This window comes from Tursiops truncatus, chromosome 10, assembly GCF_011762595.2.
Source record: "Tursiops truncatus isolate mTurTru1 chromosome 10, mTurTru1.mat.Y, whole genome shotgun sequence".
Lineage (NCBI taxonomy): Eukaryota > Metazoa > Chordata > Mammalia > Artiodactyla > Delphinidae > Tursiops > Tursiops truncatus.
In genome coordinates this window covers 46,646,896-46,660,251 of record NC_047043.1, presented here as the reverse complement: position 1 = coordinate 46,660,251, position 13,356 = coordinate 46,646,896, and positions in this window count along the sequence as shown.

The following is a 13,356-nucleotide window of genomic DNA, read 5'->3' as shown; positions in this document are numbered from 1 at the left end:
AGGGGAGAGTTTCTGTGTCCATATTCCCTTTTTGTCTAAACTTTGAACTTCAAATCAGTTAAAAAAAATTTGTCACTGACTCTCTTATACCCCCTTTAATAAAATTAAACAGAACCCAGGACCCAAATCATGGGGAGGATAGGGAATGAAGCTTCAGAGACATCTACAAGTAATGTACTTAACTCTGTCACCCACGGTACTGACTGAGTCCTGGAGAAACTACACAACATTAAAGAGTGGTGAGAAAGAACAAAGGACAGAAGTGTCAGCACTGAAAAGGGGACCTAGCAAAGCTTCCAATTCAGGGACTACAAACTCAGAGGCCATCATGGACCAGGTGGGCATGATGGCTGGTTACACAATAGAGTGTGGTGGGGCCTGTGGCAAACTGGGAAATGCACACTGTTTCTAATTTTCAAAAATACTGGGATGGCCAAAATCAAAAGCAAAGCAAAACAAAATACATTGGGGCTTATGTTTGTCTGCAGAATACTAATACGTGGATATTCAAACTAATCTGTTCCCCTTTAGCTGAGAGAAGAGTTTCCTGAGGTCACTCAGGGACTTATATTCAGCTGGTACATGCTGATAAGGCCATACTTGTTCTGACTGGTCAGGGCCTAGCTACACAAATCCTTAAATATTTGACTATAACCTCTGAGTTCACACAACCAGCAGACCAAAGAACTGAAAACACCCCCATACCCTCTTCTGTACTCTGCCCTTAAAAACTTACATTTTGCATGCAAAATATGGAAAAATAAATGCATGTGAAATTTTAAAAAAACAATAAGAAAGGCATAGATAAATGCATTTATCTGTGTAAAATAGGATAATTTTCCAGATGAAAGGGATTTTAACTTGTATTAAAAATTCATTGGAGGGGCAAATCCATCAGCAGGATACCATGAATGATCTAAACACTTGTTCATCTTCCTTTTGTTGACAATTACATTCTCAATAGAGTACCGGTACGTGTGTCCTCTTCATGGATACATCAAAACACATTGAAAAAAACCCTAATTTTTTTTAATGTATGTTTTTAAATACAAAGTATTGCTGTGTTCTTCTCAAAGAGCTTCAGTAAAAATCCCCAAGATCTGGCAACAGTTAACAGTTAAACAAACCAATATGTTGCATGACCAGGATGTCAGATGGAGGAGGTGAGGATGCTTTCTGTTTCATTCACCTCCGTATCCCCAGAATCTAGAATTGTGCCTGTCACAGACACTCAGCATGTCATCGTGGCTCTCATCTGCCAATTGGTGGTGGATGTCAGCTCCCTGGAGGATTAAATTCTGAAATATTTCAAAACCAACTTCTGTTATGCAGAGATCCTGTACCTCCAATTGCTGAGTTGTGAAAGAAGTAGAGAGGGAATGAGAAAGTACAAGGGACCATCTGGAAAGGTCTTAGTAAATAGCAGAGGTCAATGGCAGAGTTGGAAGGGATAGGGGCTAGGGGTTGAGATGAGGGAGAATGAAAGAGGGGGGCAGTGATTCAGGGTGGAAAGGCGAGAGAGTAGGGGGCAAGGGGATTTCCTCACGTGAGCAGGCAGCACAAGGCGTGTGTGTGGGAGGGTGGATAAGACTGAGGGTTGAGGAGAGGAGTCATTGGCAGGGTCTAGAAAGCCCTGGAGCTCCAGGTACCCCTGCACTTTGTTAATCTATGTTGCTCTGTATATGGCGGATGCAGAGCATTGCCTGGATAATGCATAATTAAACTTAAAAACACCTGATAAGGAGATACTGCACTACACCCAGGAACAGCCAGAGAGAAAGACAACTGGATGGAGGGCTGGCCTTCTGGACCAAGAGGCCACTGCCCTGGGCATGAGCGGCGCCCACCCTGACCTTCAGCACCACGTGAGCGGAGCTCTTCCAATCTCCCTACAAAGATGCCCTGGGGGAGGTCTGTTCCCCGGAACACAGGATCCTGAATGACTGTGTACGTTGTCGTTCTTTTCAGTAAATATGCTCCTGGAGCCCACAGAAGTTAGATTGGGCGTTACCTTTAAAGAAAAAAAAAAAAACTATACCATACAATACTCTGTGAAATTTTGTATCAGATTAATTAGGCAAAGGAAATCAGGATCTTATGGAAGGCTGAAGAAACTTTTGATCCCATTAGAGCTACTGGGAGATTTGCTGAGCCAAGTCAGAGAAGGTTGATGTCTAACCAGGGCTTAATTTATGATCTGAGTGTACAAACCTCCTTCAAGACCATACGGCTGACTAATGAATTTATTAGGGAGATTAATGCTTACTATCTGCCATTTCAAGCTGTGCTGGTGTGTGCTCACTTGATCGTCATACTTGGAACATGCTGAAACCTCCCAAGGTTCATCTGAGTGCTGGGCATGTTCCCCAAGCCCAAGTTGAAAGGAGTCACCCCCATTCCTGGGTTGGCTTCTGTGCCATGTGGTCTGTCTCCAGGGCTACTTCAACCCAGGAGACTGGCACACACTCCCTGCCCCAGCAGCCTTGCTCAGGCCTCGCCTTGAGTACAAAACAAGGTACCTGCTGCAAGACGTCACCTCCACCCTCTCCTGGCCAAGTGACCACCTCCCTAATGGACGATCAACAGATCTCTTTCCCATCACCACTCCCTCTCAGCCCCCTCACCCCCACCTCATACACACGAGCAAGCAAACCATGCTGTACATCCCAACAGAAACAGACCTCACTAAGGCAGAAACTGGTGAGACCGGGCCAGTTACCTAATTCATCCACACCAGGTGCCAGAGTCTTATCTGCAATTGTCCAGCTCTCTTTTCCTTCAACTCAAAGTCACATGAAAACAGCCAGGGGCTTTGTAAAGAAAGACTGAATCTGTGTGATGGGGTAATAACTGTGTGCATTTAGTCCTCACATTTTACCTGTACTGTGCAACTCTTATGGCCCAGTTACTCAGTTCAAGGGGAATCAAGCTCACCCTTATTATTAAGGAGCACAGCATCTCTGCCAGGGACCAGCTCACCTTTTCTTGCATTGACTAAGAACATCAGTGGTGTCCTTAAAGCAAAAGGAGAGAGAGAGCTGAGAAGTGCCAGCTTGGTCTCACCCACGGTCGCCTTGACTGTGGATGTGCTCTGAAACCTGACCCCACAAAGGCTGGGGACACTTACCCACTATCTCAGTGAGACCCTTACTGGTGAGATGATGCCTGGGCTGGCAGGGTCGCAACTGTGGATTGATCCGAGGTTACAACTCTTTTATCGGGGTCCGGGGGCGGGGGCTAGTTTTTTATTTTCTTTCTTTTTTTGTTAGTTAATTAATTAATTTTAAAATTTTAATTTTATATTGGAGTATAGTTGATCAACAGTACTGTGTTAGTTTCAGGTGTACATTAGAGTGATTTAGTTATACATATACCTGTATCTATTCTTTTTCATAAACTCTTTTAATTAACCCTTGTGTGCATCCCACACTTCCTACAGTGTGCCTCTGCACCTGGGGGTCAGCCTTAGCTGTGTTCCTGGCCACGGCAGCCCTCTCCCATGCCCTCCCCACTTCTCCCCACTGTGAACATGGGTCCCCAGGCCCGACACTCCCTCCCCGCTCAGGGGCTTCCTCTTTGAGGCTGGTTCTTGTTAGCAGCTGTCAGTAGACCTATCTCAACCTAAGAGAGATGCTTAAAGTGTGGAACCCCGAAAGACTGTCAAGGCTGTCACAGCAGGCTCCTTTGTCCCTGTGAAACTTTCCTGTTTCTCCCTCTGAAAACAGCTCTGTAAGGCGGGAGAGTTCAAAGCAGCAGATACCTCCCACCTTCCTTCACGCTTATAAGGCCTGAAGAAAGGTTCTTCCCTGAACCTAAGAAATGATTTCCACCGCCCTGCCTGCCCCACTCCCTCCCCAAGTAACATGTATAGAATATAGTCTCTGCTCCACTGGGCACTCCATCATGGACAATCTTTAGCAACTTCTGATTCCTTCTGCTCAAGAACTATTGTTGGAGGGTGGGAGTAGACAAGGGGTCTCAGCCAAGGGTATCATCTCTGATCTGCTATGGTCTGGATTTTTCCTTTTTGAGGTTCTACTGATTGTCTTCTGTCTGTCTCCCCTGCAATATCCCAAATCTCAGGGCTGCTTATGCACTTAAAGTTCACATTTTATTCTTCTCTTTGTCACTTTCTTTCTTCACAGATGGGAACCTACAGATGTGCTCTAAAAATCTGAGCTGCTATTAAACATATTACAGGTAGATTTGTCCCCTGTTTGCAAGATGCTGCAGCTCTGGTCTCTACCCTGAGTGGGCAAGGGTCAGTGTTATGGACTGAAGGTCTGAGTTCCCCCCATATTCATATGTTAAAACCCTCTCCCCAATATGATGGTTTGAGGAGGTGGAGCCTTTGGGAAATAATTAGGACTAGCTGAGGTCACAAGGGTGGAGCCCTCATGAATGGGATTAGTGTCCTTATAGGAGTCCTGAGGAATTTTCTTCTCTCTGTTCTCCACCAACTGAAGATACAATACAATGAGAAGTTGGCTGTCTGCAACACTCAGAGCACTCTCACCAGAACCAGACCATGCTGGCACCCTGATCTCAGACTTCCAGCATCCAGAAACATGAGAAATAAATAAACAAAGCCTGTGGTACTTTGTTATACCAGTGCAAACAGACTGAAAATTCAGCAATCTCTTTCAGTCACTGTGCTATGGGTGTGGGGGAGGGTGGGAGATATCTTTATTCTGACATGAAGACATGAAGAGTTATTCCCTGATTGAAGTCTGAGCCAAAAGCAGGTTTTCCCCCAGAAAGGCAGACACAGTGATACCATGACACTTCCTACACAGCACCACCGAACACAGCTGGTACCTACAGCTCAAGGTGCATTTCTGTTGACACCTCATGTACTATGTCATGGTGGTTTTGCAAACTTATTTTAGTTTCTGTCACTGACAATTTAATCTCTATGTCCAAATCTGGGAGAGGAAGAAGGTCGCTCATTCAATTGACCGCAGAGCTCAGGCAGTAACCAGGGTCTTCGGTTATCTTTCAACACATGCATATAGTTTGCATATTGAAGATGCAAGAATATTTCCCAAGTCCAGAAATAAGTTTGTGCACTCCCATTTTCCTTGAAATATAATTCTCAGTTTATCTTTTACTATCTCACTCTTAATAAAGGCAAGGGCTCAGATAAATATTTCTCTGCTTCAAGAAAAATAACATAGCAAGTACAAATATCAGTAAATGAAAACTGGCACTGAATAGGAAAAACTCACTTCCATATGTTTCTCCATTCCTCTCACACTACTGCCACACTCACAACACTCCTGACACCAGAGGTGTGAGTCTTCCCCTGACACCAAGCCACGAGCTGGGTGTCCTATAAGCCAGTTTAATTCTGACACTAAGCAGAGTTATCACAGACCCCACGGGTTAAGGTCTCCATCTCATGAGACTGCCCCCCATTTCAGATGCTAATCTCAAGTAGAAGGTCCCTGGGTTACCCACAAGTTCTACCCAACTTGGCTAGAAATCAGCTTCACATGACCTCCCCTTGGATTTGACTGTTTGTTAGAAGAGCTCACAGAACTTGGGGAAACACTTTTTTACATTTACCAGTTAACTATTTAACAAGGAATGTGATAAAGGATACGGATGAACAGCCAGATGAAGAGAAACTTAGGGCAAGGTCTAGAAGGGTCCCAAGCACAGGAACTTCTGTCTCCATGGAGATGGGGTCCACCACCTTCCCAGCATGTGGTTATGTTCACCAACCAGAAGCTCCCCAAACACCATATTTTTGGGATTTGTTATGGAGGCTTCATCACACATATATAATCCATCATTAACTCCATTTCCAGCCCCTCTCCCCTCTCTGGAGAATGGAGGGTAGGGCTGAAAGTTCCAAGCTTCTCATCATGGCTTGGTATTTCTGGTGACCCACTCCTATCCAGGAGCCCACCCAGAGTCATCCCATTAGAACTAAAGACACTTCTGTCACCCAGGAAATTCCAAGGGATTTAGGAGCCCTGTGTCAGATACCAGGGTCAAAGACCAAATGTTAGAACCAAAAAATACTCCTAGTGCTTTTATCACTTAGGAAAATGCAAGAGTTTTAGGAGTTCTGTGCCAGGAACTGGGGGCAGAGAACAATCTATACTCTTTTTTCTACTATCTCACAAGCACTTAACCTTGTAGTCAGGAACATGGTAGGGAATGATTGGAACTATGGCACCCTGTGTGTGTGTGGGGGGGGGTGGTTGCTAGCCAGTTCCAGCTGATCTTCGTCATACAAGGAATGTGAAATGTCCCTATTCTTAAATTTTGGCTCAAATTTTGTAGAAATACTGTGTAGTCCAAACTAAACATGACTGCAGGCCAGATCTAGTCTTTGGGCTACCAGTTTGGAGCCTGTGATGGGGAATGATAACATCTGGGAAGAAGAGAGGTGCCAGCGTTATAAAGAGAGCAGCAGGCCACCAGGTTCATTCTGCAATTGTTACAGCAGAGACTAGCTGGAGCCTCTCAGAATCTCAAGCACTGAAATTCACCTGAATTACTGTTTTTCCTTGAGGAATGAATCACACATATTATGAAGAACAACATGTGTGGCTTTCATCACTCTCTAGCTTTAGCAGACAGAAAAGAATTGTATTCTCTCCATTAGTCCACGGAAAAAAAGATTCAGAGAACATTGTTTTTCTTGGTTTGAATTAGAAATTCTGATTTGGAAGCAGCTAGGTGATGAGTAGATGTTGAGGGGGTCACTGGTGCTTTTTTCACCTGCGTGTGGGAGAGGGCAAGCGCACTACAGTGATTGTATGGTGAAGGAACATGGTGGGGTGGAAATGGAAAAAGGTGTTCAATTATATGGATGTTTGCAAATATCCATGAGACCAGTATTGGTTTTGGGAAGACAGCAGTGAGTGGTCTTGAAGCAGAATCTTATTTCCCTGCCCAGGAATTGGAGCTGCATAGCCTGGATGAAAACCAGGAATCCTAGCTGCTAGTCTACCAGGGGCTAGAGGCTAGAAGCAAAGTTGCCCTGCCTCTTGCCCCTGTTGTAACAAGAATGTTTCAAGGAGGCAAAAACAAGTACAAAGTTTATTATTAGAGACTCAGCACAAGGTATGGGAGAGCACACAGAGAAACAGTGATTTATTTAAGGCAGAAGCAAGGCAGAAATACACACCCAGAGAGGAGTGCGGGCATCCTGAATGAGGAGAGGTGATTTAAAATCACTTACATGCGGCAGTTCTTCTGTGTCTTTGTTCTTCTCCTCTGGCCAATTATCTCTCTTCTTTCCCACATCTGGCCTGTCTTAGGGCCCTCCTGATATGCATGTGCATTTTTTGCCAAGATGGATCCCAGCTCAAAGGCTAATGGGAGGTTGACAACACATATTATGGGATGACGCTCCCTCCCTTTTGATCCCCGAGAAGCCTTCCTGCCCATGTGTAGTTGGGGAGGTTTCCTTGACCTCAGGAGGGATAGATGTTGTTGTTTTATCTCTTTAGCAGAGCTCAGCTCACTAACTTTGTACTTGGAGTGCCCAGGGAAAACAAAGCTCCAATTTACTCTGCTTGACGAACCCCAGCTGCTCAGCCCAGCAGCCCGTCTACCTCCTACCTCAATATCAAGTAGCCAAAACATCTGGATGAGTCACTGAAACTGTCAGCCATTGGACACATGCCTGACATATGAACACTGCAAGGGTGCTATTTCCACTTTCTGATGGAAAGGCACCAGCTTTTCTCTTTCTTGATTCTTTCACTTAACAAAGGAACCCAGAGTCACTCAACTTAGTATTCCTGGACTATAAATGAGGCTGTTCTATTCCTTTCATAGCTCTGGGTACACCATTTTCTTACTGGTCCCCTAAACTAAGTACCATCCTAGGGGCTGTATCAGAACAAATGTGCAACTCCCATGCTATCTATAACTGAATAGGTTACACACTGAGAAAGCTGGCACCTTGTTTGCAATGGCCCTAATAATTAGCAATGTCCAAGATTACATAAAAATGCATAGAAAGAAAACCCTGATTAAATAATGAAGTGGGACGTGAACACAAGTAAGTACAACCTGTGTGATTTATTGGGCAGAAAAAGGCAATCTGATTGTCCTCAACTGCATAAAAAACAATGCTAATGGTTTTATCAAGCTTGGCAAACAAAACAAAACTTGATCTGTCAGTGGATCTATCACTTTAATTAATAGACATGATAATTCTTAATTAGACTATCAATTATCTGTAAGTAAATGAGTATTGGAACATTACTTGTCTTCTTTAATTTCCCAGATCTGTATTCTTGGAGTCATATTTGAGCCATCTCCATCTCTAAAAATATCAAGATACCAAGGCCTGCTAATTGTCACCTTCATATGCTTTTCAAATCTACCCTTCCCTCCTCAGTCTCTCAGCATTAGCCCGGGGCTTCCGAAATTTCAACTATATTGACTAATCTCTGGGATTATTTCATTAAAATATATATTGTGATGCAGATCCTGTTGGTCCAGGGACTGTGCTTTGAGTAGCAAGGCCTTAGCCTCTGCTTTCCTCCCCACCCTACCCTCAATTCTAACCTCATATTGGCTCTGCAGGTCAGTCTCTCCCTTCCAGCCCTTCCAACAACCCCTGGCAGATAAATGTTTCTTAAGTACTGCCCTGGTCATTTCAGTAAGGGACCAGTCAACTTCCCTTAGAGGGAAAGAGACTCAGGGCCCTCCAACAGTTGAGCCTTGAGTAGTGACTCTTCTGGAAGAAGCCTGGAAGTAAACCTGGCAGTTCTCTCCTAAACCCCATTCTCTGTACAGTCTTTCTGGTTGTGACCTCTGCTGTCAGAATCACCCCAGTCCCAAAGGATCCTCTGCTGTCACTTTAAAACCCTCACCTAGGAATGGCCCAAAGTCCTTTTTCTTAGTCATACTCAGCACAGAATGGAAGTAGTGGTAACGATTCTAAAGAACACTGTGGTCATCAGATTCAAGTATCTGATCTTAAGGCATACATGCCAGCCCCAAAATCTGTTTAAATTTTCTCAGAAGATGATCTGACTTTCCAACTCCGACTTCCATTATGATGAACATCATCTTATTTCCAGTGTCCTGGGCACAGTTTCCCCAACAACTAGACCCAGATATTTGCCTTCCAGACACACTATACTTTCCATTAAGTTCTGTCTTCCAGCTGGGGGTATTTCATGGCCGGACCAAATGGCAGACACAAGACATCTCATCCTTTCTCAGCCAGCTCTGCCCACATAGAAGCATTCTGTGATCCAGGTGAAACCCATCTCTCTGTTTACAGAAAATGGTTTTGTCCACATATACAGAATGGCTATAACAACTCCTTAGCCCTAAAATCTCTGGTACATACATAAAACACAAGTTATCCAACATTAATCAGGGCCAATTTATCCATTAGGCATAGCAGGCACAGTGCCTAAGACCCATGATACTTTTAAGGGCCCATGAAAAATTTTAAATTTTACTTTCTTTTAAAATCGTAAGAAAAAATAATTATAATAATATGAATATGATAATAAATTCAGCCTGGATTATATTCTTCTTTATACTGACGTAGTCATAAAATATAATGTTTAATATTTTTATGAAGAAAGAGACCCACAAAGGCAAAAGTCCGAGGGCCCATGTAAGTCACAATGCAGCACTGACTGTGTTAGGAAGAGTGGGCCTTAGAATTTATCCAAAGCCCTCTGGCTGGCTGTCAAGGTCTTCCACAGCCTGGTCTCAGTCTGCATGGGCAGCTCATTGCTAATTTTCCTCTGCTTGGGTCCTCTGTGCTAGCCATGCTTGTCCTTTTCCCACTGTTGTGTGGGCAAGGGCCCCAGGTCAAGTTTTGTTAATGTCTTTATTCATCTCTTTTTCTGCATCTGGAAAGCTCTTCACCTTACTAATACAGAACCTACCCATTTCAACCCCACTTTCTGTCAGCAGGCCTTCCCCCACTACAACTGCCCCTGTGGATCTATATTCTAACCTACAGCACATTTCATTTACTATACGTGCCAGAATACAGACAACCCTGGATGGGAAGCAGTCACTCACGTTCCCAAATGAGAAACTGCCCCCAAGTTAGAACAAAAAGAGTGATGTAGATGAAATAGTCAAACATTAGCTTAACATGTTTAAGCTATTCATTTAAGCATACAGAAGTTTGTAAAATAGCTTTTTATATAAAATCATATCTTGATTTAGAAATACTGCCTTTTGGTCTTATATTTCATGAGACAGTTTTATTTAGACTCTCATCACAACCTAAGTTCTTAGTCATCACTAGGGTACATTTTGAGTCACCAGTCACAGTGTCCAGATGACATCATCTTTGCTTCCAGCTAAGCTCTTTACTTCCAAAAAAGTCCTTCTTGAAATTCTTTATGGAGTTCTTGCTAGGAAATTGGTTCCAAGCTTTGAGAAGTTGTTCACATGACAGTAGGGCTGTTTGTGATTCCCTCAATGTAATCACTGAATTGCTTTTTAAAAATGATCTTGTTTTAAAGTAGCTGCTTTATAATGACAGCCAATATTTGCAACTGAGAGGTCTTAGCCTTCAGAATAATTACTACATTTTCATTATATCTCTGCATTCTTTTTTTTTTTTTTTTTTTTTTTCGGTACGCGGGCCTCTCACTGTTGTGGCCTCTCCCGTTGCGGAGCACAAGCTCCGGACGCGCAGGCTCAGCGGCCATGGCTCACGGGCCCAGCCGCGACCGGGGCACGAACCCATGTCCCCTGCATCGGCAGGCGGACTCTCAACCACTGCACCACCAGGGAAGCCCCATCTGTTAATATCTTAAAAAAAAAAATACACAACACTATTTCCAAACCTAAAAAATTCACACTAATTTCTTAAATATAATCTATATCCAGTGTTTCAAATTTTGTTTTACATACTGTTTTTACACTTTACTTACTTCATTTTGGATCAAAATAATGTCTGTACATTGTGATTGTTTGATTTGCCTCATCCCTTTTAACTTATAGATTTCCTCTAACATTTCTCTTTTATTTTTTCTTCTTGCAATCTTTTTGTTGAAGTAACTTGAGTTGTCTGATTTGAAGTTTCCCACAGTCTGAATTTCGCTGATTGCATCCCTGTGGTGTTATTAGTGCATTTCTCTATGTCTTGTATTTCCCATAAAGGTGTAGTCAGTTCAGGAAACTTGATCAGATTTACTCTCAAGTAATTAATTTTTTTTTTTTTTTTTGCAAAACTACACCATTGGTGGTGCTGTGTATTTCTCCTGGGAAGTATGAAATGTCTGCTGTCTCCTTTTTTGTGATGTAATCAACCCTTAATGATCACTGCCTAGGTCCAGTAATTCAAATGGTAGTATTCTAACTCTATCATGCATTCTTTATTTATTAGCTGCAATTTTTTTTATAAAGAGAAACTTCCCATATCAACTCTTCACTTTTTTTTTTTGCATAGTAAATTCAGGATTGAACATTTGATTCTTTATTTGCCAGTTTAAAAAATAATAAAGCAGTTCTCTAGCATCTTCAAAGGGATTTAATACAGTGATTGGATGATTTTTAAGTACCATAATGAACTTGTGTATTTAAACATATCTGAGGGTTTTAATTCATTATTGGTGCTTAATTTGCTCCATCCTTGACCACAGGTTGCCTGTTTAGTATGGCATCTGTCTTTTTAACATAACCCTGTTAGTCTTTAGCGCTATCTTGCTTTACGGCATGACAAAGTGCAATAGGCTCATTTGTATATGGAAATGTACAATGTTGCTGATTGGAATTAGCCCTTTCTCCAAGATGTCGGAGTCTGGGTGCTAGGGCTACCCATTGGCAATGGATTGGCCACTGTTGTTTGGTCTTTTCAGTGGACAGATATAAGAAGTATACATTTCTTTTAAATCAATTTTATTGATATATACAATAAAATTCACACATTTTAAGTGTACAGGTGAAGACTTTTGACAAAGTTTACACCTATGCAAGCAGCACTTAAATCAAGATGTAGAAAATTTCCATCACTCTGGGAAATTACCTTATGCTGCTGGGTAAATCCCCTCCCTCCTTCTCTCAGGCTATGGCCGATCTAACTTAACGCCACTATACGTTGGTTTTAACTCCTATAGAAGTTCATATAAATGCAGTTAACTATGCAGTATGTACTCTTTTTGAGTCCGACTTCTTTTGTTCAGCATATTTTTGAGATTCATCCATGATGTTGTGTATATCAACAATTCATTCATTTTTATTGCTGAGTAGTGCCCGAATTTATAAATATATTGTAATTATCTATTCATTCACTGTTGGATATGTTTGATTTGTTCCCAGTTTGGAGCTATTATGAATAAAGCTATAAATATCTGCATACAAATCTATTATTGAGTATATACTTTCATTTCCCTTTAATAAATACCATTTGCAGCAACATGGATGGACCTAGAGATTATCATACTAATGAAGTGAGTTAGACAGAGAAAGACAAATACCACATGATGATTCCACTTACATGTGGAATCTAAAATACGACACAAATGAACTTATCTACAAGACAGAAACAGACTCACAGACATAGAGAATAGACTTGGGGTTGCTGGGGGGGAGGGGAGGGAAGGACTGGGAGTTTGGGGTTAGCAGATGCAAACTATTATATATAGAATGGATAAACAACAAGGTTCTACTGTATAGCACAGGGAACTATATCCAGTATCCTGTAATAAACCATAATGGAAAAGAATATGAAAAAGAATATATGTTTGTATAACTGAATCACTTTGCTGTACACCAGAAACTAACACAACATTGTAAATCAATTTCAACAAAAATAAATAAACACCTAAGAATACAATTGCTGGATTATTTGGTACATGTATAAAGTTTAACTTCATTAGAAACTGTCAAAATGTTTCCAATGTAGTTGTGCTACTTAACACTCCCAATAGCAAATGTAGGGACATTCCAGCTGCTCCACATCCCTGCCCATAGTTGATATTATCATAATTTTTCACTTTAGCCATTATACTCAGCATGAAGTGAAACTTCACCGTGGTTTTAATTTACATTTCTTTTATGAACACTTTACCATGGTCATATATATGTTTTTATGTCTGTGTGTGAACTGTTTAAGGTTTTTGACCTTTTCTTTTTAATTGATGAACTAATTTGTTAATTTATTCAATAATGTGCCAGCACTGCATTGGGCATGGCAGAGAGTAGAAAAAAGTTATTTTGTGTAAATCATCAGATCACATCATTTTCCTACTTAAAGTTGACCATATTAGAATCAAAAGCAGACAACAACACCTGGAATAAAAGCAATCTTTTTTTTCAATTACACTTTTTTGACTTGATCATTTTTTAATTGGAATCAAAAGCAGACAACAGCACCTGGAATAAAAGCAATCTTTTTTT